The following is a 26,813-nucleotide window of genomic DNA, read 5'->3' as shown; positions in this document are numbered from 1 at the left end:
AAGGAATTATAAATGATTTGAAAAAAAATCCTTCTTATTTTTAATGTTTTTTGGTGCTGTTTTCTATGTCCTTCCTCCTATGGTGTCAATTATATTTTTTTCCGTGAAGTGATTTGGTTGGTGAGTCTAATCTCCAACAGTGCCCTACCTCTTTCTCCCAAAAAGGCCTCAGTTGAAAAATGGCTCAACACTTTCCCTGCAAGCTCACAATGAGGATCTCCTATTCTCCCTGCATTAGGCCAGACTCTTCTTTTTTTGCATGCTTTCCTCTCCCATGCATGGGTTGCACAACTCTCTGGGATATCTAGACAGAGCTACCGCACATCTGTCTTCTAGGTCAGGCTACAGAGTACTTCGGATACAGCAAGTTACGACCCATCTGGAAAGACAGATCTACCTGCCTTTCGGCTTTCCTCCTTGGTCAAAACTAAAATCCGAAGTGGAGTGCCCCGAGCGATAGAGAAAGTGCCTATAGCTTTGACAGCCGCTTGGAGCATGCTCAGTCGGTCTCCAGGCACCGGGAGGCGGCTCCCCCCCACCACCCCCCGGGCGGGCCTCCACCGCAGCCTGTCCGGCCCCCACCCCTGACGCGCGCTCCTCCGCACCCACAAGGGCGTTCAGCAGCCGCGCCTCCCCTTCCCGCCACCGCCTCCTTCTCCGCTGGCTGTGGCGGGCGAGGACACGTCAGGGGCCATAAATAAATAAATAATTCCATTCACCCGTTGACAGCGAGGCGAATCGGCTGCGGTTTGCTGGGAACGGAGGGCTGCAGCGCCCACCCTGCGCCAGAGACCAGATAAAGTAAGTACAGCTGGGGAGGGAGGGGAGAGGAGGAGGAGGAGGAGGCGCCGGCTAAGAGGAGGGCGAGCCTGCGTCTGCGACCCGAGCTGCCCGCGGAGCCGCACGCGTGTGTGCAAATAATGGCCAGCCTGTGACAAACGTGCCAACGCAGAGTTGGCCAGCGAGCCCTTATATAGACAAAAAAAAAACCCCGAAGCGGCCGCGGGAGCAGAGCTCGCGTCAGCCAGTGCGCGCCGACAGCTGCCCGGGAACTGCGGGGGCGCGCGGGGTCCTGGGCAGGGAGCGCCTCGCGTGCTTTCGGCCAGGAGGTGCTCACGCTCTCGGCTTTTACACCGAGACTCAGCGTGGCGCGGTGCACCCCAGTCTCCCTGGCTCACGGGACTCCGAGGGCTGCTTCCAGTGCGGCGTGTCTCTAGTGCGCGCCCCGCCAGCATCCGGCCCCCGAGCCCCCTAGGGTGGCGTGGCTTCATTGCCGCAGAAGGTGGAGGCGGGGGTGGTGAGAGTGTGTGGAGAGAACGTCTTCTCTTTGAGCAGATGATCAGGACAGGAAGAGGCTGTGAGGGGAAGACGAAATACCGGGGGATGGGGGGTTTGTCTTTCTTCATTTTTGGTCCCCAGGAAGGATGGCAGGGGTGGAAGCAGATGGAAAACTATATGCGGGCGAGGCCTGAGCCCAGGCAGAAAGGGACCTCTGACTTGGCAAGGGTTCAGGAGGGCCTGAGCCTTCTGGTCTTCCTGGGTCACTGCACCACATTGGGGGCGCCAGGCCCGGTCAGGTGGCGCCACAGGCTGCGAGCCCGCTCACGTGCGAACTGCTTGTTTTCTCGGCGGATGCTGCATCGCGGCGCCCTTCTCCACCCCCTTTTCTCCTCTACTTCCGCGAAAAGGATTGCAGACTGCCTTGGAAAGGGCGGTCGTGCCTAGTGCCACTTTCCCGGTAGGGCTGAGGAGGGACTTCTGTAGTTCCAATTCCAGGGAAATTAAAATTTTACACACACACACACACACACACACACACACGAGACATGGAAGAGGAAACGAGGAGTGGTTTCTCTACAATTGTTTTTTGATTTCCTTTCCTGTATTATTTCGTGTCCTCCTTCCCTCTTGGGTCCCAAAGGAGATGCAGCAGAGGAATAAAATAGCGGACAATGATGAAAGTGATGGAAAAAGACTGGACCCAGAGGAAAGAGTGACTACTGCATGCCATTTCCTGTCACCCCATGCTTCATGGCTAACCCCAGTCTGAACTCAGAGGGTTGCAAACTTTCCACAGACAGGTTAGCTTGAATGTGTTGTGTTACTGGAACCACAAGCACTAAGTATGCATTTGGTGGAGTGTGGCTGAAAAATGAGAGTTGGGTGGGGACAGCAGAGGGCAAATGAGGGTTGAGCAAAGTGACTAATATTTAGCTCTGGTGAAGCAATCCTAACTCCAGGTTCTACTTCTGACTGAGCACATTACATTTAAAGCAATCCAAGTGAGGGACTGAATGATCTCAGTGGAAAGGAAAGATTACAACCGTAAGAAACTCAGTGTATTGTGTAACAACTTACAAACTCAGAAACTATTTTTTGCAAATACAACAACAGTTTGCAGTTACATATTACTTTTTTCCCCCCAAGGCATGTTTGAATAATAAGTGATCTGAAATTTTAACATCTGTTTCCCGATGTTCAGATTAGTGTATCCTTCTATAAATGCTCAGTTTATTTCTAGACATTCATTTGCTCTTTGATAATGTCTGGCTTATATTTTTGGCTTTGAGCTCTTTTAAAGGGAAGGAGAGCAACATTACCTAAATAAACCTTCCTTGTCTAGAGTCATATTCCTGGATCACGGATCTGAAATAAAAGGCATCTCCAGAATTTGCTTTTAATTCTGTATTCATCCACCAAACATTTTTGAGACATTCACATGGAAAAAGGGAATTAACTTTAGAACAGATTGGTTCTGCACTTTTGTAAGGTTGAGTAATTGTTTAACAATCTGGGCTTTACCTTTTTCTTGTCTATAAAATGAGATTGGTGGTACCCACTCTGAAGTGATATTGGGAAGAATGAAGTGTGTGGTAAGTACCTAGAATATAGACGGGCTATATTTGAGCCCCTATAATCAGTCTAGACACCCTACCAGGGTTGCCAAGATGAATGAGGCTGTAATTCTGTTTTCAAGAAGTTCTCATATAGTCAGTCATCCAGGTTAATCTTTCTTGTATCCCATTTGCCTTTTAGTCCATTTTTTTTTCTCCTCTTGATGGAAGAAACATATATCCAAGTAACTTGAAAGGAACTCCACAGTTGTAAGAAATGTTGGTAAGATCTGCTAAAAGGCAAATTTGAGAAGAGTGTCTTTTCTCAGGAACCTGTATTCAGCCCGTTTTTTGTCCATTAATAGTGATCCTTAATGAATAAAAACAGGTAATGAAGGATTTTTCTTCATGTTATGAGGGGAGGATGATCCTTCTCTGAAGATTATCTTTGTCAATGAATTGATTTCCATTATTTGAGAGAAGAGTTTGAGTTGCAGTTTCTACTACACCTTGGGCAAACCAATCCACTCACTCCTAAGAGTATAAAGTAACTGTAGTATATAATAACTATAATGACAACTCTGTAATGCTCACCATATTCCAGGCACTGTGCTACCACTGTCTGATAGCATGTAGCAACCCTTTGAGGTGGATCTGTCCATATCCATATTTACAGAAAAAAGAATTTATGCCCAGAAAGTTTCATAGCTTATTCAGCTGGTACAGTTAGTAAGTGGTTGAGCTGGGGCAAGCACCGATGCGATCTGTTTGGCTTTAACCACTGTGTAATATAGCTTCTGCCTTGCATGAAGCTAAATAGGAGCAAAGACCTTACCTGTTGTTTTCTGCATAGCCCAGTACAGTGTCTGGCATGTCATGGTTCAGAACAACTGATTATAGAAAGAAGGAAAGAGGGAGGGAAGCAGAACTAGAGGGAAGGAGGAAGAGGAGGAAATAAAAATTAGCAAGTCCAAGTGTCTCCTGCCTTCAACACTGAATCTGGCAGGAAATCCAGCATGAACTCTGCCCTGAGAACACAATAGTTGAGGCTCTTTTGAGGATTCCTTTTCCTTGTCTTGCATCTAATCATCTAGTTTATGATGCTCATTTATGCAAAATAGGAAAATATTCTCTTTGGTTTGACAAATTAGCAAAAGGTGCCCATGAAGTGCAAACATCAAAGAGTGACCTACTCAAGGTGGACCAGGAAAAAAAAAGAAGGAAGAAATTAAAAGGGCAGACCATAATGCAGGGGCACTGGATTTAAATTTTAGTTAAGCCACTGGCTGGCTTTGTCTTATGCAATGTTGTGGTAGTACTTGTATGGTTGTTCTGAACACCAAAGACGATAACAAATATAAGCTGTTTTATACTGTGCCTGATAAATAGAATGGCATGCAGCAAAGAGTAATTACATTCTGTTATTGCCCTTTGTTCCCCTCCTCCCTTCAACTCATCCCAAATAAAAAGTACCCTCCTGGTTTCCACATCTTGAAGTAATCTGTGTTCATCTGAACTACTTCGTAACTTGATCTGGGCTTCTCTTAGGCTGATTCTTATTACCTTGAATTACAATTATTTGGGAAGGCATCCTATCTCTCTTCCTGGGCTACATGGTCTTTGAGAGTAGATGGTATATCTGATTCATCTGGGAACCTCTGTGGAGCTGCTGCTTGGGACAGGACAGGGCAGAGGAGGGGCTCTGAAGTCCAGCCTGTCTGGGTTTTGATTTTAGCTTTGCCACTTATCAACAAAGACAAGTTGCTAAACCTCTTTAAGTCTCGGTTTCTTCATGTGTAAAAATAGAATAGTAACCAATTTTGTATATTGGTTGTAAACATTAAATGAGATGATATCTGTGAAATAGCACTGTGCTGAGCACATACATGGAAATAACTCAATAACTACTTTTAGGTATTAAATATTTGGCTTTATGTTTTTTAGTTTATCATAAGCATCACTGGCTTATTTTTAACAGATTTTTGGGAACTCTGAAATGCCAAACTTGCCATTAGATGGCACAACAAAGTTGAATTGCATAATAAACCATTAAGTGGACTCCCTTTGAGAAGTCATCCTGGTTTGTCACAGGCTTTCTCAAAACTTTGGATCAAAGTGATTAAGAAATATCTTGGGAAACATCTGCACACTAGCTCTCAGTGAATAATGGAACTTTTTTTTTTAAACTTGTGAAAAAGCTTCATTTTCTCAGTTGCTGCTATAAATGGTGAATCCAGGGGCTGAGTCTACCTATGTGAGAGATCCAGCTGTTTAAAATCATAATATGAGAGACTAGCCTAAAATGGACCATTGTCGAGAGGAATAAATAACACTTATCACACGTATTTGGTAATTAGTAAATAAGTGGAGGGTCTTTATATATCAACTGTAATCATTAAAAATATGGGAGAAAATTAAACAAATTGGAGTTGACTATAATAAAACTAGTCCAGCTGGAGCTGGACTAACTGGGACTTGGGTGCACCATAGACAATTTCAACATATTCACAAATATCAGTGTTGATAAATGAAGCAAGTATTTTTGGAAATAATTTTTCTGACCTAATACTAAAACTCCTGCAAATGTTTTCATTAATACTCATTGAAGTCTCAAAGGACCTCATGAAAATCCTATGGGACAATTGAACGACAGCTGCAAGATACTGGCCTAAAGGTACTTTCGTTAAGTTCCACAAAAATGTCTGTATGGTTCAATTATAGAGCCTGGTGATTAGTTTTATGTAATAGTTGGCATTAAAATAGCAACTTTCAATAGAAAATATTTTGTGTAAGTGGTGAACACAAATGAAATATTTGTTTAGATAAATAAAGATCCATATACAATGTTGGTATTTTGTAGAAAGCATTTTATTACAAGCATTTGCTGTTTCTCCACCTCATAATACAATATGTATCATTATTAATTAGTCAATACCTCTAATCAGATTTCTATTGAAGCTAATATGTAAAAGAATGGTACTTTTTACAAAGCAGCTGCCCTACTAAGTAATTAACTTGAATATCTATATCTTTTTTAACTAGATTAGATAAGAATAAAAAATAAAACTACAAAGCATGCATTTGATAAGTTTCTAAGGGATATTAACATTTATCTTATTTTAAAAACGATTTTCAAAATTTCTAGGATTTGAAGTTCCATCAGTTCTTCACAAATATGTGAAAGGCAAATTCAGTGATAAATGGCAGTCGGTGACAGTATTTTTCAACAGGTGGGATTATTGGCATTTGGGGTGGGATACTTTTTCATTGTGTAGGACTGTCTCTTTCATTGCAGAGCATTGGGTGTCTGTGACCTTTCTGAGTAAATTTGGGCTGCGATAACAAACTATAGACAGATTAGGTAGCTTATGAACAACAGAAATTTATTTCTCACAGTTCTAGAGGCTGGAAATCTGAGATCAGGGTGCTGGCATGGTCCAGGTGTTGGTGAAGGCCTCTTCTGGATTGTAGACTGCTGGTTTCTTACATCTTCACATGGTGGGATGAGAGTGAGAGCTCTCTTTTATAAGGGTACTAATCCCATTCATGAGAGTTCCATCCTCATGACCTACTTAACTCCCAAAGTCCCCATGTCTTAATACCACTCCTTTGGGGATTAGGATTTCGACATGAATTTTGGAGGCACACATTAAGTCCGTAACAATGATCTATCTCTGTTTTCTATAAGTCAGTGGCTTTCCCTTAGTCATTGTAACAATCAAAAATGCCTCTCTACATTTTAATATACCTGTGGTGGAATCGTGATCCATATGGTTGAAAACTGTCAGCCAATAAGATCAAATTGAGATTGTTTAAACAATTTATTTGGGATCAGAGTACTTTCAGAGTACTTTCAAAATTATTTTGCCTTTCATTAAAGGATGAAAATAATACTCTTGTATAAAAATGTTTTGTTTTGAAACAATGAGTTCTTTATTAGTAAGGCATAACAACTGTTAACTTTAATAATCAGAGCATCATTGACCTCCTAGGCTCCAAATTATTTGCTTTGGACTGTCAGTAACCTTTGGCAGTATTCATGCCCAATGCTTCTTGAACTCCTGTTTTGGCTTTCATGTGCTCTTTATTTTGTTACTTCTCTCACCGCTCATTTACTGCTTCTTCTCCAGCTCGCCTTTCACCTCGTATTCAATATAAGTATGTGTTCTCCAGTTTCTGTTTTGGGCTTTTTTTTTTTTTTTTTTTTTTTTTTTGAGACAGGGTTTCACTGCAACACCCAGGCTTGGGTGCAATGACATGAACTTGGCTCACTGCAACCACCACCTCCTGAGTTCAAGTGATTCTCCTGCCCCAGCCTCCTGAGTAGCTGGGACTACAGGTGCCCGCCATCACGTCTGGCTAATTTTTTGTATTTTTAGTAGAGATGGGGTTTCACCATATTGGCCAGGCTGGTCTCGAACTCCTGACCTCAAGTGATCTGCCCACCTTGGCCCCCCAAAGTGCTGGGGTTACAGACATGAGCCACTGAGCCTGGCTGGACTTTTCTTTAGCCTGCATTCTGTTGATTGACAAAGCTCATCTGCTCTGGACCTCCGCTTTCACCTCAGTAGGAATAACTCCCAAGCCATTTGCTGCAGTCCTGACCTTCCCACAACTTTTAGGCATTTCCAGACATTTCTAGATGTTTGCAGGACAGCTTCTCTTTACTGTGCTTTTGATACTTCCAGTATCCTGTGGTCTCTTCCTTCCTTTTTGTCTTCTTTCTTTCTGTCACCCCCATTCTTCATATTGCTATCAGCAGTATTCTAGCCTAGAAGCTTTTGAGACCACCCTTTCTCTGGACTTGTGTACATCCAAAATAATTTTTAATTATTTCCTTCTATTCTGTTGTTGCCAGAAGTTTCAGGTGCTTTTGACATACTACCTACAGTCATGTAATAGTCTCTTAGTGGGTATTCCCACCTCTGGTCTCTCACCCTACCAGTTAATTCTGTACATGGTATCAGATACTCTCACGGAAGCACACCTTTGTTAAGAAACACTCCCATCACCTAGGTCCAAGGACTGACATTTCAGTCCCTGTATGATGTAAGTCCAAACAGCTGTTCCATGTTCATCTCCCACTACCATCATACTCAACTCAAATGGAACTGTCCTCATGCCTCGTTCATTCTCATTCTACTTCCTACCGCCAAATCTTTGGCCATGCTCTTCTTATATCTTGAAATGAATCTAACTTCCTACCATTTCTAGCTCTAACCTCACCTTCTAAGAAGTTGAGCTTAAATACCACATACAAATTTTCCTCTGACACGTCTGGATAGCTAGAATAATTTTTCTAAAATTTCAGGAACATTATGTTTATAATGTCTTATTTGACATTGTATAATAGAATGTCTTGACATTCTATTATAGTTGATTTTATATAATTATTCAGTTTCTTAATATACTATAAAGTTGTCGATGTCAGGAATAATAATGTATTCATATTTACGTCATCTTTAGCATTTTGGTAGATTATAGAGTTGCAAGAAACTTGGAGGACATCTGTTTCCACTTTTATGTGTTGTTTTCATTATGTTCAATAAACCGTCTATTATTTAAGTGTACACACTGAGGCAGACTGTTCTTTTAAAGGCAGTTCTACTTGTGACTCAAATTTTCTTGTTTCTACCTAGGGTCTTTGTTCAGCTTCCTGGGGCCACATGAAATGAATCCCTTTCTCGTTTGAATGACATACTGTACCAATGTGGTGACAGCTCACATGTCTTTTGTTTTCTCTATCAATTTAACATATTCAGTTTTTCTTCCTGTTTTTTGCATGTGACCTGGTTACATTCTTTATTTAAGGCTGCTGTATTGTGGAGTAATTCAACTTTAGGAAAGTCCACAAATGCATAGAATACTTCAAGGATAACAATGGTTTTGAATGTAAATATTGGAACTGTTTTTCATGATGTAACTTGTCAATATCTCTTCAGGTGAAGTCAGGGTGGGAAATCAAGGTATATATAGCGATCTACCTCTGGGAGAATCCCATAGTTATCTCAGGGCTGAACTTTCCTTTCTGTGCCGACAGTTTAATAAATAAATAAATGAATAAACCACTGGAGGATGATAGGAAAGCTCACTTTAACTTTTGATTGTAATTGGAAATTAGCCACTCAGTAAAATTATACTCTTTTATAGATTAATGCCCTAAGTAGTAAAACAACAAACATGTCTTGTGTGTGTGTGTGTATAATAAGTGAATTTAAAGACATTGGACCAAATAAGTGGCTATTAAGTAAAGTTATAAAGATAAGCTTTAAGTAAGAATAGCTTACATTTGTTGAACACTTCTATATTTAATACCTTACATGTTTTAACTAATTTAATCCTCAAAACCTTATGAGGAAGCATTGTTGTTATCCTCATTTTACAGATGGGCAGAGTAGAGCACGGAGGTGAAGTATTTTGCCCAAGGTTACACATCTTGTCATTGGAAGGGTCTGGATTTTAATCTGTTGAACACAATGTACCTTTTCAATAGTATTAATTTCAAGTATTTCATGCTGCAGTAAATTTTAAGACATTCTTGGGAAAAGTCCGATAATTTTTTTTGTTTTCTTTTTTGAGACGGAGTCTCACTCTGTCACCCAGGCTGGAGTGCAGTGGCACAATCTTGGCTCACTGCGAGCTCTGCATCCTAGGTTCATGCCATTCTCTCACCTCAGCCTCCCGAGTAGCTGGGACTACAGGCGCCCGCCACCACGCCCGGCTAATTTTTGTTTTTGTATTCTTAGTAGAGATGGGGTTTCACCGTGTTAGCCAGGATGGTATTGATCTCCTGACCTTTTGATCCTCCCACCTCAGCCTCCCAAAGTGCTGGGATTACAGGCAAAGTCTGATAAATATTTTTTAAAACAGAGACTAGTAGTCAGGTATAATGAGTTTGGGTCTGTTACAACATAAAGTCAATAGGAATGATAAGGCTTCCTTACTATTTGAAGGAGTTACCTGGAACCAAGCTAGAAAGCTTAGAGAAAGTAACAACCCCTTGTGGATTCAAGGAGGCTGGAGAACCAGTAGGGACTGAAGGAACAGTAAGTCCAGGATGTCATTCCTATAACTCAGTTTGCAAGGTGGTAGGGATAGAATATGTGGGAGGTGGCAAGACTCCCATGGAAGCCCTGTGCTGTGGGTATCAGTGAGTGCATGAACAGAGTAGGGTCTGGAGAATTCTCATAGATGGGTATATATCAAATTTACAGTGAAGAGGGATTTTGAATAAAGCCTCTGACATATTTTAAGGCATAGAATGCAGTACTTTAACAACTATTTATTCTCCTGCTGTGTTCCAGACACTGTTTTGGATGTTAGAGAGATGGCTGTAAATAGAACAGGTAAGTCCTTTTTAGTCTTGAGTTACACAGATATCAAATATATTCTCAAAGCAAGGTTAAGCAATTTATGTCCTTGAGCCAATTTTTTTTTGTAGACCTCTCATGTCATCTTCTCTATGTAGTCAGTCTTATTCTGTAGTTATCTCTTTATTCTCTTTTCCTTTTTTCTCAATCTGTGTCACATGTCAGATCAGAGACTTTGAAGACAGATAGATATAGCCCAATGAAATTTCGACTAAGCTACTTCTAAGCTGTTTGACCACAGTCAAGGTATGTAACTTTTAGAGCCCCAGTTTTCTCATTTTGGAAATAATAAAATTTATTTTATGAGTTGTTGTTGGAGAAATAATGTAGGTAGTCAATAAATGATAATCATCATAATGTCATTTTTATCTCTACCTTTATTTTTGGCATATATTGAGGCAGAACTTCTTTACTCCTGAGGCATTCCATTCTGTACAAAAGTATTTATGAGTTATAATATTGGTACTCCCAGCATGACCCAAGTAGGAAGGTCAGAAAATAAACAAATATTAAAATAATGTGGATCTTTTCAAGATGGATAAAATTCTAGTTTCTGGCACCTATATGAGGAGATTCAAGTGCTGATATTGATGCTGCAAAAATGTTTTAAGTGGTGAAATTTTCACTTAGTTATAAAGTTAGTAATACCAGTTGGGAATACAACCTAAGGGAATTTTAAGAGGGAAATTCCCTTTAGATGTGATAGCGCACATAAACACATGTAAAAACTACCACAAAGAGCAAGACAATAATCATTCTGTTATAATGACTTAGAGATATTTGTTCCAATTAAAACACATGCCAACATAATTATTGATGTCATTTAAGTGTCTTCTGTGTGTTTGCTGTTTTATACATATTTTGAATCCTCATATTGTCATGTAAGATAGATTATATTCATTTACAGATAGGGAGAATAGGGACTCAGCAAGGTGAGGCTGGCCATTATAGCACCCCAAGAGTCAGTGCGTCACCCAATGTTTCAGTGCAGGTAAGATGCTAATGACAACTAGATCTTGGCTCCCATACCTTAAATCAATTCAAATCAGTAAATAATTAAGCATTGCTATATGAAGTACTCTGCAAAAATACCTGGACAAATATGTATAAGACATCTTTTCTGTCTGTCATCCTACAAAGGAGACTGAAATTTTAGAGATATTGTGTGTGTGTGTACGTGTGTGTATGTGTGAATATATATATGTGTGTGTGTGTGATTATATATATACACACACCCACTAATTAAAGGCACAACCCAGAGTAGGATTAGTGTCAAAATTAATGATAGAGAACATGATTTTCTAGGATAGAGGTTGACAAAGTATAGCCCCTTGGGCCAAATCCAGACCACTGCCTGATTTTGTAAATAAAGTGTTTTTGGAATATATCCACACCTGTTTGTTTTCCTGTTTTCTGTGGCTGCCTTCCTGCTGCAGGGCAAAGTTGAGTAGTTGTGACTTAGCCTGCAAAACCTAACAGTTTTACTATCTGGCACTTTAGAGAAAAAAAAATTATTAAATCCTGCTCTAGAATTTCAGAAGATACTTTGCTTTCTGATGGAGGAATCAAAGAAGACATTAATGAAACAAGTGAAATTTATTTTGGAGCTGAGAGATGGATAGTCTTTAGTTAAGAGAGGAGCTAGTCGTAGTAAGTGCCACAGAACTCAAAATCAAAAGTACACCAATAGATAAATTAAAAGTCTGCTGAAGAATAAGGATCATATTACTGTATATAATTTATATAATGCTATAACCATTTGTCTATGAATATTTTTTGTAAGTATCTGGAACGCTGATTCTTAAACTTGATGAAACATTTGAATCAACTAATTAACTACTTAAAAGTTATATTTTACTCAATAATCTGTGAGGCTAAAATATAATCCATGTGGAAAATCACTGATCTAGGATATTTATTCACTGGATAAAACTGAGTATTTTGCATTGATGGCAGAGACTGTTTTCTCCCCCATGTCTCTATTTTCATAACATGAGGGAATGCTGGATATAACTCTAATATTTTTTTCTAATCACTGTTTATAATAAATACTAGATACTGAGCATACAACTAAGTACCAAGAGTGTCCCCAGAGCTTTTCATACCTTATCTCATTAAAAACTTGGAGTAGCCAAATGAAGTAGATGTTATTATTTCCATTTTTGTAACAGAGAGCATTAGGAAACAGATGTATCAAATAATTGACATAAGTCTACAAAACTAGTAAGTAGATCCTCTTTATCCAATAACATCCAGAAATGGACTCTTAAAATGAAAAACTTTTTGAGCTAGAACATAGATAGGAATATACTTTCAGAAGTTTATAAAAGTGAACATCCCAATTTGTTCTATCATGTGGCTTAATTCTTTTCTATTCAAAGCATTGCGCCATGTTTTTAAAAAAGTTGAGTTAGCTCTTAGTACAAATGGTTCTGCAAATTTTTATTGAATTTACTGATTTTTTATGGAACTATAACTTTCTGCATCCTCTCTCTGTTTCTTTGTCACTTTCTGCCCACAACTCTTTTTCTCTTTACCTTGCCTCTTCATATTCAGTCATTTGTAATTTTCTCTGTTTCCTGTAGTATCAGTTCTTAATATCCATATAGGTCCTCATTACCCATTACTTGTTGCAGTGTCTTTGATGTAACAATAAAGTGCTTGAAAGCATTTTCATAAAGCAGTGACAGCTTCCAGAAGAAAAAGAAAGAATCAATGCAACTTCATACCAGCTTCTTGTTCTGAACTGAAAAAGGGGCAGAAACTGCAGAATTGTTTGAGTATCACTAAGGAATATGACAAACTAATAAGTAGATAGGAAAAGGTGAATGATTCAGAGGAAGCCACAGATAATCTAAGAAAATGTAAGTCTGTGTTCCCTGTAGGCCACATTAGCATCTGTGTGAATGTAACCTGGCCTCTTGTGCCATGGGGAGAGCATTAAACACAGTAATGTCCTGGTACAGGAGGATTTATAGACATCAGATCTAAGGCTTATATAAAATTGTTTCCTTTTTACCATTAAATTTCTAAGTAATATATGCTATTAATTTAAGAAAAAATACTTGTATGAGGAAATGTGTATTTTTATTTGTTTTCATTTTATTTTTGTTAATAACACAAATTTGTTACTCTACCTCATTAAGCTACCTGAATCCGTTATCTACATTTATTTTCAAATGTTCCAAATAAAGGTGGGGAAGAAACACTTCTAAAAAAAGTGTCACCAACAAATATTTTAAATGCCTAGAAACCTAATTATGACTGTTCATTGGGATACTTCAGTATTTATGATCAAAATTATTATGCATATTTGGTCAGTTACTTCAAGTGTGAATATTATGTAGGGGCCAAGGGAAGTTTCCCCTTTACCCTCTGAAGGTTTGCTGAAAAATCAATTCACAAAAGACAGATTAGTTGGAGAAAAGGCATACAATTTATTGTCATGCCCAGGGAAGAATCACCGAGTGAGTTCCCGGTATCCCCATGTGGTACAGATGCTTATATAACCTACTTCCTAGGGGAATGGAAGATGGCAAAGGATGGATGCTTTTAGGGAGATACTAAATGATTTTTAGGGAATTCAGTAGGCTTGAAGAACATACAGCGTCCTGGGACAAAGCCCATTTGTACCAAAGAACCGATAAGGGTTGTTGACAAAAATCTGTCCTGGTTTGTTGACAGACTTCAGTCTTCCTTTCCGCAATATGAATTCAGTTAATGAAGACTCAGGGAAGGGACCTGCAGTAGTTGTTTTATTCTTTGGCATATCTGGACTTTAGGCAGATAAGTGACTTAGAGAACAACTTCATTCTGTGCTTTGGGAGACATAGAAGATTGAGAGATGTGGGTCGGGGGGCATAGGTAGATAGGGGGTTGGAGGGTTGAGGATGGTGGAGGGTGGAGAAAGTGAGAGAGACCTTGTGGCTCCTTCTGAATGTCAAAGTGCCATATTTAGGGTGTTGGTTTCTGAGCCAATTTTGTAACATTTCCATCCAACTTTTAAAAATCTATGAGCTATTTTAAATTGTTCTACATTTTATTAGGCCTCATTCTATTAGCTCTTGTCTTGAAGCAGTAATACTTAATGCTTGCTCAGTTATGCATTCAGATAACCGCTTGTGGTCTGTAAAACCTAAATTTAAATATATGATTTTTTGGTACTCTCTTGGTGTCTGAAGGATTTGCAAAATCCAGTTTATACACTCAGATTTTTGGAATGAGAAAGGAGAGAAGGCAGGTAACAAACTTGGTGCTAAGTGTGTGCCAAACATACAGTTACAGAGTTTTTACAGCATCACTTCATGCAATCCTTAATCATTCCCTGACAACCTCAGCATCTCTATTACCTGGGCATTGCTATCTCCAATTTAGATTGGCTCTGGCTGGTTAGGAAACAAAGGTTTATTTCCAAAATCCATATTTTCCCTTATATTACATGTTTTCTTCCGAGGTAGAGTGGAATCCTCCCTCTTTGCACACACAATTTATAGAAGAGGGAAATTACAGGGCAGCAAGAGAAATATTTAGGATTCTGTTCTTTTAAAATGTGGTAGCTAAAAATAAAAATCATCATATTTTTAACTGTCAGAATTACACCTGGAAATCTTTTTCAAAAAACAAAAGGCAAACTTAAAAGAATGAGAAAAATGTTGGCAATACTTTACTTTGTGACTCTTCCACATGTACAATTCCTCTTTCAAAAGTGTTAACCTTATAAATTATATGTTGGGATTGATGCTAGTATCAAGAAATCAAATAGAAACAGATAATGTTATTGAATTAGGGTTACATTTAAATAATTGGGATTTGAATATTGTTTTCTTCTTTTTTGAGTGCTTGATTATACCTTATTAAACAGGTGTATTCAGCTCCAATTATACTTTAATGAGAATGACTACTCAAAAAAAAACCTCAATAATTTGTTCATTAGAATACCAGAACTTCATTATAATTTGAAATTCAATGTAAGGGTTCATCTTAAACCTATTCCAGAAGAGTTAGGTAGTCCCTCATTATAGACAGTTTAGCTCTTAACTCTAGCCCTCTGATAGGAAACATAAAGATAGTGCTGTAATGATGTTCCAGCATACATGTTTAAAAACGTGTTTCTTTAATAGTAATACACTGTTCTGAAATGCGTAATTGAGATAATATATGTTTCTAACTGTGAGGCAGTTGAGCTGAATGACAGTATGTCTTGTTTATGTTTTGTCCTAGCTTGGGCTGCTATAACAAAGTACCATAGACTGAGTGCTTATAAACAACAGAATTTTTTTTTTCACAGTTCTGGAGGCTGGCAAGTCCAAGATCAGGCTGGTGGCAGATTCAGTGTCTGGTGGCCTGCTTTCTGATTCACAGTTAGCAGTGTTATACCTGTGTGCTTACATAGCAGAAGTGGTGAGAGAGCTCTCTTAGGTCTCATTTATAAGGTCACTAATTCCATTCATGAGGTATCTACCATTAGGACTCAATCATCTCCTGTATTAATCTGTTCTCATGCTGCTATAAGGACATATCTGAGACTGGGTAATTTATAAAGGAAGATGTTTAATTGACTCATAGTTCTGCATGGCTGGAGAGGACTCAGCAAACTTAACAGTCATGGTAGAAGGGGAAGCAAACATGTCCTTCTTCACATGGCAGCAGGAGAGAGAAATGAGTGCTGAGCGAAGGGGGAAGCCCCTTATGCAATCATCAGACCTTGTGAGAACTTGATCACTATCATGAGAACAGCATGAGGGTAACTGCTTCATGATTTAATTATTTATCACTAGGTCCCTAACATGACATGTGGGGGATTCTAGGAACTACAGTTCAAGAGAAGATTTGGATGGGGACACAGGCAAACCATATCATTCTGCCTCTGGCCTATCTCAAAACTTATGTCCTCACATTTTATAACAAAATCATGCCTTTCTAACAGTCCCCCAAAGTGTTAAGTCATTTCAACCTTAACTCAGAAGTCCAAGTCCAAAGTTTCATCTGAGACAAGGCAATCCTTTCTGTCTATGAGCCTGTAAAATCAAAAGCAAGTTAGTTACTTTCTGTTAATGGATACAATAGGGTAAACACACCCATTCCAAATGGGAGAAATTGGCTAAAACAGAGGGGCTCTGGGCCCCATGCAAGTCTGGAATCCAATAGGGCATTCATTTAACCTTAAAGTTCCAAAATGATTTCCTTTGACTCCATGTCTTACATAGAGGTCATGCTGATGCAAAACATGGTCACATATGGCCTTGGGCAGCTCCTCACCTGTGGCTTTGCAGGATACAGCTCCTGTCACAGGTGCTTTCACTGGCTGGCATTAAGTGTCTGCAGCTTTTCCAGCCACATGGTGCAAGCTGTCAGTGGATCTACAATTCTAGGGTCTGGAGGATGGTAGCCTTCTCCTCACAGTTCCACCAGGCGGTGCCCCGATGGGGACTCTGGGTGGAGGTTCCATCCCCACATTTCCCTTCCTCACTGTCCTAAGCAGAGTTTCTCCATGAGGGCCTTGCCCCTGAAGCAAACTTCTGCCTTGACATCTCGGCATTTCCATACATCCTTTGAAATCTAGGCAGAGGTTCCCAAACTTCAATTCTTGACTTCTGTGCAGTTACAGGTGCAAAACCACGTGTAAGACGCCAAGGCTTGGGGCTTGCCCTATCTAAAGCAGTGGCTTGAGCTGTAACTTGACCCCTTTTAGCGATGGCTGGAGCTGAAGCAACTGACACACAGGGTACCACATTCCGAGGCTGCATAGAGTGGGGGACCCTGGGCCCAGACCACAGAACCATTTTTCCCTCCTGGACCTGGCCTGTGATAGGAGGGGCAGCCATGAAAGTCTGTAGCATGCTGTGGAGACATTTTCCCCATTGTCTTGGTGATTAACATTTGGCTTCTTGTTACTTATGCAAATTTCTACAGCCTGCCTGAATTTCTCCCCAGAAAATGGGGTTTTCTTTTCTATCACATCATCAGGCTGCAAATTTTCCAAACTTTTATGCTCTGCTTCCTCTTGAATGCTTTGCTGCTTAGACATTTCTTCCACCAGATACCCTAAATCATCTCTCTCAAGTTCAAAGTTCCACAGATCTTTAGGGCAGGGGCAAATGCTACCAGTCTGTTTGTATAGCAAGAGTGACCTTTACTCCAGTTCCCAAAAAGTTCCTCATCTCCATCTGAGACCACATCAGCCCAGACTTCATTGTACATATTACTATCAGTATTTTGGTCAAGGCCATTCAACAAGTCTTTAGGAAGTTCCAAACTTTCCTACATCTCCCTGTCTTCTTCTGAGCCCTCCAAACTGTTCCAACCTCTGCCTATTACCCAGTTCCAAAGTCGATTCCACATATTTGGGAATCTTTACAGCAGCACCCCACTCCTGGTACCAATTTACTGTATTAATATGTTCTCGTGCTGCTATAAGGACATATTCCGGACTGGGTAATTTATATAGGAAAGAGGTTTAATTGACTAACAGTTCCACATGGCTGTGAGGCCGCAGAAAACTTACAACTATGGTGGAAGGGGAAGCAAACACATCCTTCTTCACATGATGGCAGGAAGGAGAAGTGCTGAGCAAAAGGGGGAAATGCCCCTTATAAAACCATCAGATCTTGTGAGAACTCACTCATTATCATGAGAAAAGCATGAGGGAAACCACCCCATGATTAAATTCCACCCACCAGGTCCCTTCCATGACATGTGAGGATTATGGTAACTACAATTCAAGATGAGATTTGGGTGGGGACACAGCCAAATTATATCACCTCCCAAGGGCTCCATCTCCAAATACCATCACTTTGGGAGTTAGGTTACAATATATTAGTTTTGGGGACATATATATTCAGTGTACAGCAAAGTTTTATAGTGTCTAATAGTATTACAGTATGAGTGGAACTTTTCTTTGCAGTTGACAAGAGAATCTGATCCATGCATTGGCAACAAAATATCTCTTTCTTGACTCTGAAAAGATACACAATCAAGGAAGTGTGGGAAGACTATCAGGTAGAAGATACATACTACCCACTCAATGGTATTTTATAGGAGAGAGACGATGAGGAAAAAATGAAATACTTCATTGTTAATTGAGAACTTTTATGGTCTGGTCAAGAGCATGGAACATCTGTGTTTTAGACAATCAATATTTAAGTTGTAATTTACCAAAGCTAAGAGTCTATGACCAACAATTCAAACAAAAAGTTATGTAAACGAGGTATTTCTGTATGAATATGGTTTCTTTCATAAAAGCAGAACTAGAGATACAAGATGATGAAGAACATGCTAAGATTATGAACAGTAATACTGTTAAAACCCTTACTGAATGAAACAAATATGATATACAAATGACAGGTCCATTCTGATCCTGATGCAGCATGTGCTCCCAGATAGTCTATTGGAATGAGAGCCTTTTTTTTTTTTTTTTTTTTTGACAGAGTCTCACTCTGTCACCCAAGCTGGAGTGCAGTGGTGCGATCTCGACTCACTGCAGCCTTCACCTCCTGGGTTCAAGCTATTCGTGTGCCTCAGCCTCCTGAGTAACTGCGACTACACGTGCTACTAATTTTTGTATTTTTAGTAGAGATGGAGTTTCGCCATGTTGGCCAGGCTGGTCTCTAACTCCTGACCTCAGATGATCCACCTGCCTCAGCCACCCAAAGTGCTGGGATTACAGGCATGAGCCACTGTGCCTGGCCAAGAAACATTTTTACATGCACTATATTGGCTCCAGAAAACGACCATCTCTTGTAATCAAATCATTAATGATTCAAACGAAGTGTTTTGTATGTGTTCTTTATGCTATTAAAGGCATCAGAATAATATAATATGGTTGAAGTGCCATGATTCTTTATTTCATTACATAATCAAACTTTTATTTTGAAAAATTATATATTCTTTGCCTGTACAGCTGCCGTAATTTGAATGTGTCTTTTTCAAAATCTACATGTTGATGCTTAATGGCCATTGTGATAGCAATATGAGTCGGGACCAGTAAGAGGTGATTAGTTTGTGAGGGTTCCTGCCTTATGAATAGGAGTCAGGCCCTTATATAAATGAGGATCCAGCCGGGCATGGTGGCTCAAGGCTATAATCCCACCCAGCACTTTGGGAGGCCGAAGCAGGTGGATCACGAGGTCAGGAGATCGAGACCATCCTGGCTAACATAGTCAAACCCCATTTCTATTAAAAAAAAAAAAAATTAGCCAGGCATGGTGGTGTGCACCTGTAGTCCCAGCTACTTGGGAGGCTGAGGCAGGAGAATCACTTGAGCCCGGGAGGTGGAGCTTGCAGTGAGCTGAGATTGCACCACTGCACTCCAGCCTGGTCGACAGAGCAAGGATCCATCTCAAAAAAAAAATTTAAAAATAAATAAATAAATAAAAGAGGCTCCGTGCAGCATTTGGGCCTCTTGCTCTTCTGTCTTCAGCCATTTCAGGATGCAATGTTTCCTCTCAGTAGGACGCAGCAACAAAGTACCATCCTGGAAGGAGAGACAGGGCCTCTCACCAGATTCTGAACCTGCCTGCACCTTGATCTTGGACTTCCCAGCCTCTATAAATATAAGAAATAAATTTGCATTCTTTATAAATTACTCATTCTGTGGTATTGTTTTTATAGCAGCACAAACAGACTAAGAGAACAGGTCTCTCCTTTTCACATCCGTGAGAAGTCTCTCAAATTCCTAGAAATCTGAAAATGAAAAAAAAATAAAACCACACATCGTTCACCAATTTTTCAGTATAATTTTGTTTCAGTTATGGCAGTGATTACTATTAAAAACTTGCTCTTACTTCATTTGACATTGACTTTTACCTTTTGTTTTTTTTACAATCTCTTGTAAGAGGAATTTTCTGATAAGATTAAAAAGAGGCACATGGAGAGGCCTATGTGTCAAGACTGGCAAACACTCAGATGCTAAGTGTTTCCTGCATCTGTGAAACTATCACACTGTATAGCAACACACCTGCATCAATAATAATACCAGCAAAGTTACCAGGCATTCTTCCCTTTGGTGACTGTTCATACTCTTGGAGTATTTGGATATTGTTGCCATTGCCTCAGAAATCTGTTATTGGCCTGTTGCTGAAATAGTGTCCTAAACAGCATAAAGATGCTTGTGTAGCTGACAGTGTTTTCTGGACTTCACTTTATTCATGAGAGATGTGAATTTATCCTTACTAACTCCAAAGTGCCAGGAAATCGAAAAGAGAGTCTGCTGGAACCTGTTTGTTACCTATCTTGCACCCTGGCCTGGTTCCTGCTCCATCACTTGACTCTGTTGGATCTTGGCATCAACTCTGGCCAGGACCTGGTGACTGTTCCCTGTAATGCCCTTCAATTTCACTGGAAGGGGAAACTACAGATAATAGTCATGGGAACCTAACAGTTCCCAGAAGCCAGCCTGACAAAGAAAAGCATAAAGGACACACAAACAGCATGATGCCTGAGGTAACTGGCTTGTTGCTTTACCACCTTGGGCCTGTAACCTTTAGTTATAAATACATGGAGTAGGTATTTTATTGTACAGCATTTTGCTTGGCATATAACAGAAAAATTGAAGGCATTTACTAAAGTATTTACTGAAGGTGGGAAGCACCCTGACAGTACCTAAATAACATCATTTTGTGGAAACATTTTCTTTTACTTCTTACCCAAGCATTTTGTCACTGACTTTGAGCAAAAGTAAAGAGAATTAAACAATGATAACAATTTAAAAATCATTTGTCATGCAATATTCTGGGTAGACCATTAAACATGCCTAAATTTGCATTTATTTTCTGTAAGTTCTTATGTTTTTCTGCATTTATGTTAAATTTGATAAATATTTTAGCTTTTTTAATAAAAAAAGAATTAGTTTTTAAAATACAAAAAAGAAATATGTGCAGTTGATTTTTAAGTTATCTTATTTGCCTTCAGTTGTGCAAAAATAGGCCCATCGCCTTAGGATTTTGCTTGACTCAATTCCTTAGTTATTCAAGTGTCTCAAGTCAGCTGTTTGTGAGGGTAAAAATAGGGAATGTTCAACAGAATGACACAAGAGAACTGGGTAACTTTTATTCTGGAAAAAAGTATAGGTCATGGAAATTCAAGGAATTTTATTTCCAGAGTGAGCCTATTATATGAGGAGAACTATGATACATGTAATTTATTTTCACATTTTTCCCAACATTCATTATTTAAAAGGTTACTAGAACTTATTTCTACTATGGCAGTTAATAGCATATTTTTTAGCATCATTACCCAGTTAAAAATCATATTCTGCCTGAGAATTTACTTAAGATAAGTGAGGTTTTATAGGTTTTTTTATATGTTATAGCATAAATGCATTATTTGGATAGGTGGCTGGCTAACAGTATAACATAATTAATCTAGATTTTTCCAGTGAATAATATTTTGAGTTAATATTGTGGTGTATGAATAAAATCACTTCTGTATTTTAGTATTATTTTTAGCCTCATTTCTTTGCAAAATAGGGAATAAAAAATTTAATCTGCTTGTATTCCTGCTCTATTCTGTGAGTCTTTAGTCATGGGAATATATCACCTAAATTAGAGTACATTTGTAAAAATTATAAAGGCAAAATGATTCCTTCTTATTAAATATATGCACCCTTCTCATCCATTTTATTAATATACTCATAAAATCCTACTTGATATTGGACAGGCACCAGGCTCCAATCTATAGTCTATATTCAGACAATTGCTAGGTTTAGAAATTTTCAAGCTTATGTGATTATTGATGCCATTTTTGTAGAAGATTTTAGGACATTGGTATTTTATGGAAGACTATTTAGGAAACATTGCCTTAAGGAAAGACCTTTGTCTTTATAGACAAACTAGAATTTTGAAAATATTATTTATAATGCCCTGTACATACCTAAAGAGTACTTAAACTTGGATTTTATTTTCACAGTTCTAAACATGTGACCTGATCTCAGGTGATTTACAATGCATGTCGAAGTAGGCTCTGCGCTTGTTTTCATAATAAAAATCACAAATATCAGAATTATATGGTTTATTAAAATTTTAATATGGATATAATAATAGCAAAATAATAACTGAAATTATTGAGGTCTGAATTAATTGTTGAGACCTAAGGTCTGGCCTAATTGACTCAAATAATTTAAATTGAACATCATTAGGCAGTAAGTGTGAAATCACTATTGTTGTTTTATTATTGATAGAATCACTCTTTCTTCCCAAACTTTGGAGTTTTAATAATTAGAAAAAGCATTTGTTTTACTGACATCTTGATTTTCCTTATTTCTGTGCATTGCCACATCATAGAGGCAATTTAAAATTTTGAACTCATTTCCTGGTAAAAGCTTTTAATTACTGAAATATAGCTATATTTTACTATTGTTAACTGTGACTCAATTTTTTTGTATCCTTGAGATTTTTTTTTCCTCATAAGGGGCAAAGACATTTAGATTATATTGCAGGAATAGTGAATATTGAAATCATTTCCTGATATCTTTATCCCAAATTATCTTTCTTTTTAGAGCCATAGTATTATAGCTTATATTGCTACACTGCTTATCAGTACCATTTATATGCTTATCAGCTACACAACTCAGCATCCCTAAATCATTTTTCTCACCTCGTTCTAAAGCTTTATCCCACATACCACGTACTTAAACATTTGTTAAACCACATGGCCAGCATAAATTGCTATACTATTATAAATGTAATACTTTTTCTATCTATGTTTCCGTATAATCTCATTTCATTCTTTCTAGCATGAGAGACCTGTGAAATTACAAATAACGTTCTATTCAATAATGGGGCAAAAAAGATGAGTAAAAGTCACCTGTATTCAAGAAGCATAGGAGTAAGTTTCCTAAATTTTGGCTAATGTTTGCCAATCTGCTGAAATAGCTGGAATTTTCCTTCCACAGTTTTTGCACTCACCACTGTAATTAAAATAAATATTATGGGAAACTAATTCTTGTAAAGTAGAATGCTCCCTTCCAAGTCCAAAATACATCATAGTTTGTAGTCTTAATTGTTCGTTAATCACACTCTTAAGGTGTGTGATCTTCCGTTTCCAATAGTTGTTCTGGTAATAAAGTACACATAGATATTATGATCAAGAACTTTCAAAGAGAAATGGTATCACTAACACTATCATCCTCTTCTCCCTGCCTGAAAATCACTTTTTTTCTGAATTTTGTGGAAATCACCTATTTTCCGTAAAATATTGGCATAATAAATGATATCTTTGATAATAGAAATTATGTTTTACTTGGCAATTGGCTGCGTTTTCTATATAAAGTTTAATGCTGATATAATTTTGTGATTTTTCTGCTCCTGTATTTTCCCATTTGCAACACCTGATTATAAAGAAAATTTCCATGACTCTATTTTATTTCTCAACTACTTTAATAGCCCTAAATGTTAAATGTATCTAATGTGAGCATTTAACCTTTTAGAGTGACTTCACACTTTAACATGAACATTTTACCAAATAGTTTTTATTCGAATGAACATTTAGCCTTTACCTAATCTGATTTACAAGATTCCTTTTTGGATTTGTAGGAGTCAAACAAAGGGAAATTTACATTCCTGATTTGCATTAAAGACTTCATTTCAATTTAATATCATGCATTGTATTACACAATCTCTGTGTAAAATTGAATCGTGCAATCAAAGAATCTTGGTTATTTAGCCCATTATTTTACCCAGTGAATTAATCTTACTGAATCCATGAAAAGTGATTATCCGGTTTCAATTAAAAGGTTTGCAGGCATACAGTGACCTCATCACCTTAGAAGCAGAACATTTTTCCTCATCTGGCTTCATTTGTTCATAATGTTATTTTCATATTATCTTGAGAGGGAAAATACATGTAATGTGAATTCTTTGTGTCATTTACATGTTTATAAATCTATAAATTAGAAACATTCACACCAGAAAGGCAGGTCTTTGACTTCCTGCTGACAGATTTTTAAGATAATCTGTTCCTACCCACAGACCAGGTGAAGGTGGCCATGTGTACCTCACATGACATGGACTGAGTATGCCAGAGGTTATGGGCACTGCAGTTGTGAGATACTGTTAACTCTGAACTGGTGGCTCTGTTGGCATGTGCAAGTGGAATAAATTGCTAGGCAAGGAGAAGAATGGAGCATATGTTCCAAATAAGCAATTATAATAATGATTTACATTGATTATCTACTGTCCCAGGCACTATCTTAAACACTTTACATGTGTCACCTTTTTTAATCCATACACCTGAGATAGGGACCATTATTACTTCAGTTTTTACAGAAAACAATCCAAGGCACTGAGGCTTTAAGTGACTCACTAAAATTCACAAAGTTAGTAAATAATAGAGATGGTGTTTGAGACTAGACATTCTAACCCCAGATTCCACATGTTAGCACTTAGATGATGCTAATAGCAACTGAATTGTTCCTTATAGAGACAGAGAGGGCAGCTGCCTAACAACACTCTGCAGCTGAGTTCTGTGTTGATACTGTGTGGTTTTTTTTTTCTCCTCTTTTTCTTAAAAACTGCACTGTGTGAATTTTGCTTTTTGCAACCATTGTTCCCTGCCTACGAAAAAGGTTTGGATATTCATGTTATTCTGTTTTGCCATAGTGAAGAACTCTGAGTATTATAGATTCATTGTTGAGATTCTAGATGCAAAGCAAAACTGAATGACTTGGGAATTACCTACTGCTTCATATAAAAACCCTTTCCTCTGAAAAAAAATTTACAGTGAGGTATGTTTACAAAAGAGGAAGACAGCAAAAAATGGTCTACATTAGAATTAATTTTAAGGAAGTAGGTATCAACCAATTGACCTTGCTTGTGTGTTCAGGGCATGCAGTGGTATTTGGAAGTCATAGTATTTATTTTTGCATTTCTGTCAGCCTGGAAAGTTGATGACTAAGGCCTTTCTAGTCACTCCTGTTCTTGGTTTCGTGAAAAGAATGGTGCCTGTATTTTCATCCTCGAGACAGCAGGATAGCATAGACATTGTCTCCACTGGAAGGAACAGAAAATAGGAAATTGGCAAAAGAAATGATTGAGAGCCTGTGTAGCCGAGGAGGAAGTAGGAGGCAAGCATTTGTGAGGAAGAGAAATCAAATGTACGATAAGAACATGGCTCAAAAAGGAAGCATATGGGAGTATTAATCAGAAACCAATAAAATTAGGCACATAAGTTCACCCACTCCAAACTGGGAGAAATATTTATAGTTTTTATTAATCACAGTAGTACTTAAAAAAATTATCCTTCACACCAATGTCCGAGCTTATGGCCTTCTATTTTCCTTGGCTATGCAAAGTTGGCCCATCAATTGTATTTTCAAGCCCAAATACAATCTTTTTTTGAGGCAGAATATATAATTAAACAGCCCACTGGACAGTTGCATTTTTAGCAGTGTTTTTAAATAACAAGTCTGAGGCAAGACTTGGTGCACTATGGTTTATCCATGGGTCTCCACCACTGTTCTCTAGACTGCTATTTTTTTGGTAAGTTAAATGCCTGCATTCATGAGCTTGAATTTCATGTTCCTCTGTTATTAGGGTTAACTCATGATTCCCTCACACTGATTATTGATTGTAGAAATCTGTCTCCCAATCCCTGTGAGTATTGTAGCACTGCCATGTTGTTTATAGTCTTCTTTCCTGGATAGAGCAGTCCTTGAACCCCATCCGAAAGCTGAAGTCTGACTACTGTAAAGTGATCATGGCTGTGATGATTTCTGGATTCCCTGGACTATAGGCTACCACCCATCATTCACTCTCCATCCATTGAGCAGGGATCCTTGTTTATGGTGTGGATTCTTCCTAATTATTAGTAGTCATTGTCATATGTTTCCTAATATTTAATCTGATTTGAATGCCTTACTTCTCTGTGCACCATTTAATGCCCTTCAATTTGTACCAGAATTGCCAGGCTACTAATTGTTTTCCTGTCATTCTTAGATTACAAGGAACTTCAGAGGCAAAACACTTAGATTATGTGGTATGAACATAGTTTTGTTTTGAATTTTAAGGCATACAAACATTATTTTTTAACATTTAACAATTATTAAAATATAAAGTCTTTATAAACACTTCAAGGACTTCAATTTTATATGCTAAGAAAGTATGATTTTAAAAAATCATGTCTATGGTTTTATTTAGGTGGGGGGGTTGGGGTGGGGATGTGGGATGGTGCTGAGTAATACTTATTCATGAATTCCAGTGATGGAAATCTATCTTTGTTTTGAGGAAATTATGCATTTTAGTTATATTTACAGTATTTCCTCATATGTTTATAATTCTGTCTACTTTTTCCATTCCGCCCTCCAATCACGCACACTTTTGTGGTCTCTGATTCTTCTAATTGAAGTAAATATAAAATTAATGCCTTAGTTACTGTCAACTTCTACACTCAGAGTGAAACGTGGTGTGAATGCACTGTGGGCCTCCCAAGTATTCTGCTGTGTGCTCAAAATAAGGTAAAGGTAAATTATTAAGTGAGCTAGAAAAACTATCTTTTAATGAAGGATAAGCTAACATTAGAAGTATCTATTTAATAACATGTTCAAACATTATTCTCAACCTACTTATATGTTGCTGGGCTTCTGTGTAAGCCACTGTAGTCTTTCTTCCAGGCTGAA

The 26,813-nt window shown here is 38.3% G+C and overlaps 1 protein-coding gene across 3 annotated transcripts in view; it reads left to right on the top strand.

Annotated features, from left to right (window-relative positions):
• The first annotated feature begins 569 nt into the window (after positions 1 to 569).
• SLC16A7 (solute carrier family 16 member 7) overlaps positions 570 to 26,813 on the top strand; it is a 197,511-nt gene continuing 171,267 nt past the window's right edge. Inside the window, exon 1 of one of the 3 annotated variants that reach the window (XM_009425018.5) lies at positions 570 to 801. The gene's annotated coding sequence lies outside the window, so the exon portion shown is untranslated. The remainder of the gene's footprint in view (positions 802 to 26,813) is intronic. The other 2 variants (XM_063785519.1, XM_009425020.5) reach the window with 2 other exon arrangements.

The sequence above is a fragment of the Pan troglodytes genome, chromosome 10 (genome assembly GCF_028858775.2).
Source record: "Pan troglodytes isolate AG18354 chromosome 10, NHGRI_mPanTro3-v2.0_pri, whole genome shotgun sequence".
NCBI lineage: Eukaryota > Metazoa > Chordata > Mammalia > Primates > Hominidae > Pan > Pan troglodytes.
Note: the sequence above shows the minus strand (reverse complement) of the source record. Positions and strands in the feature narration are given on the sequence as shown.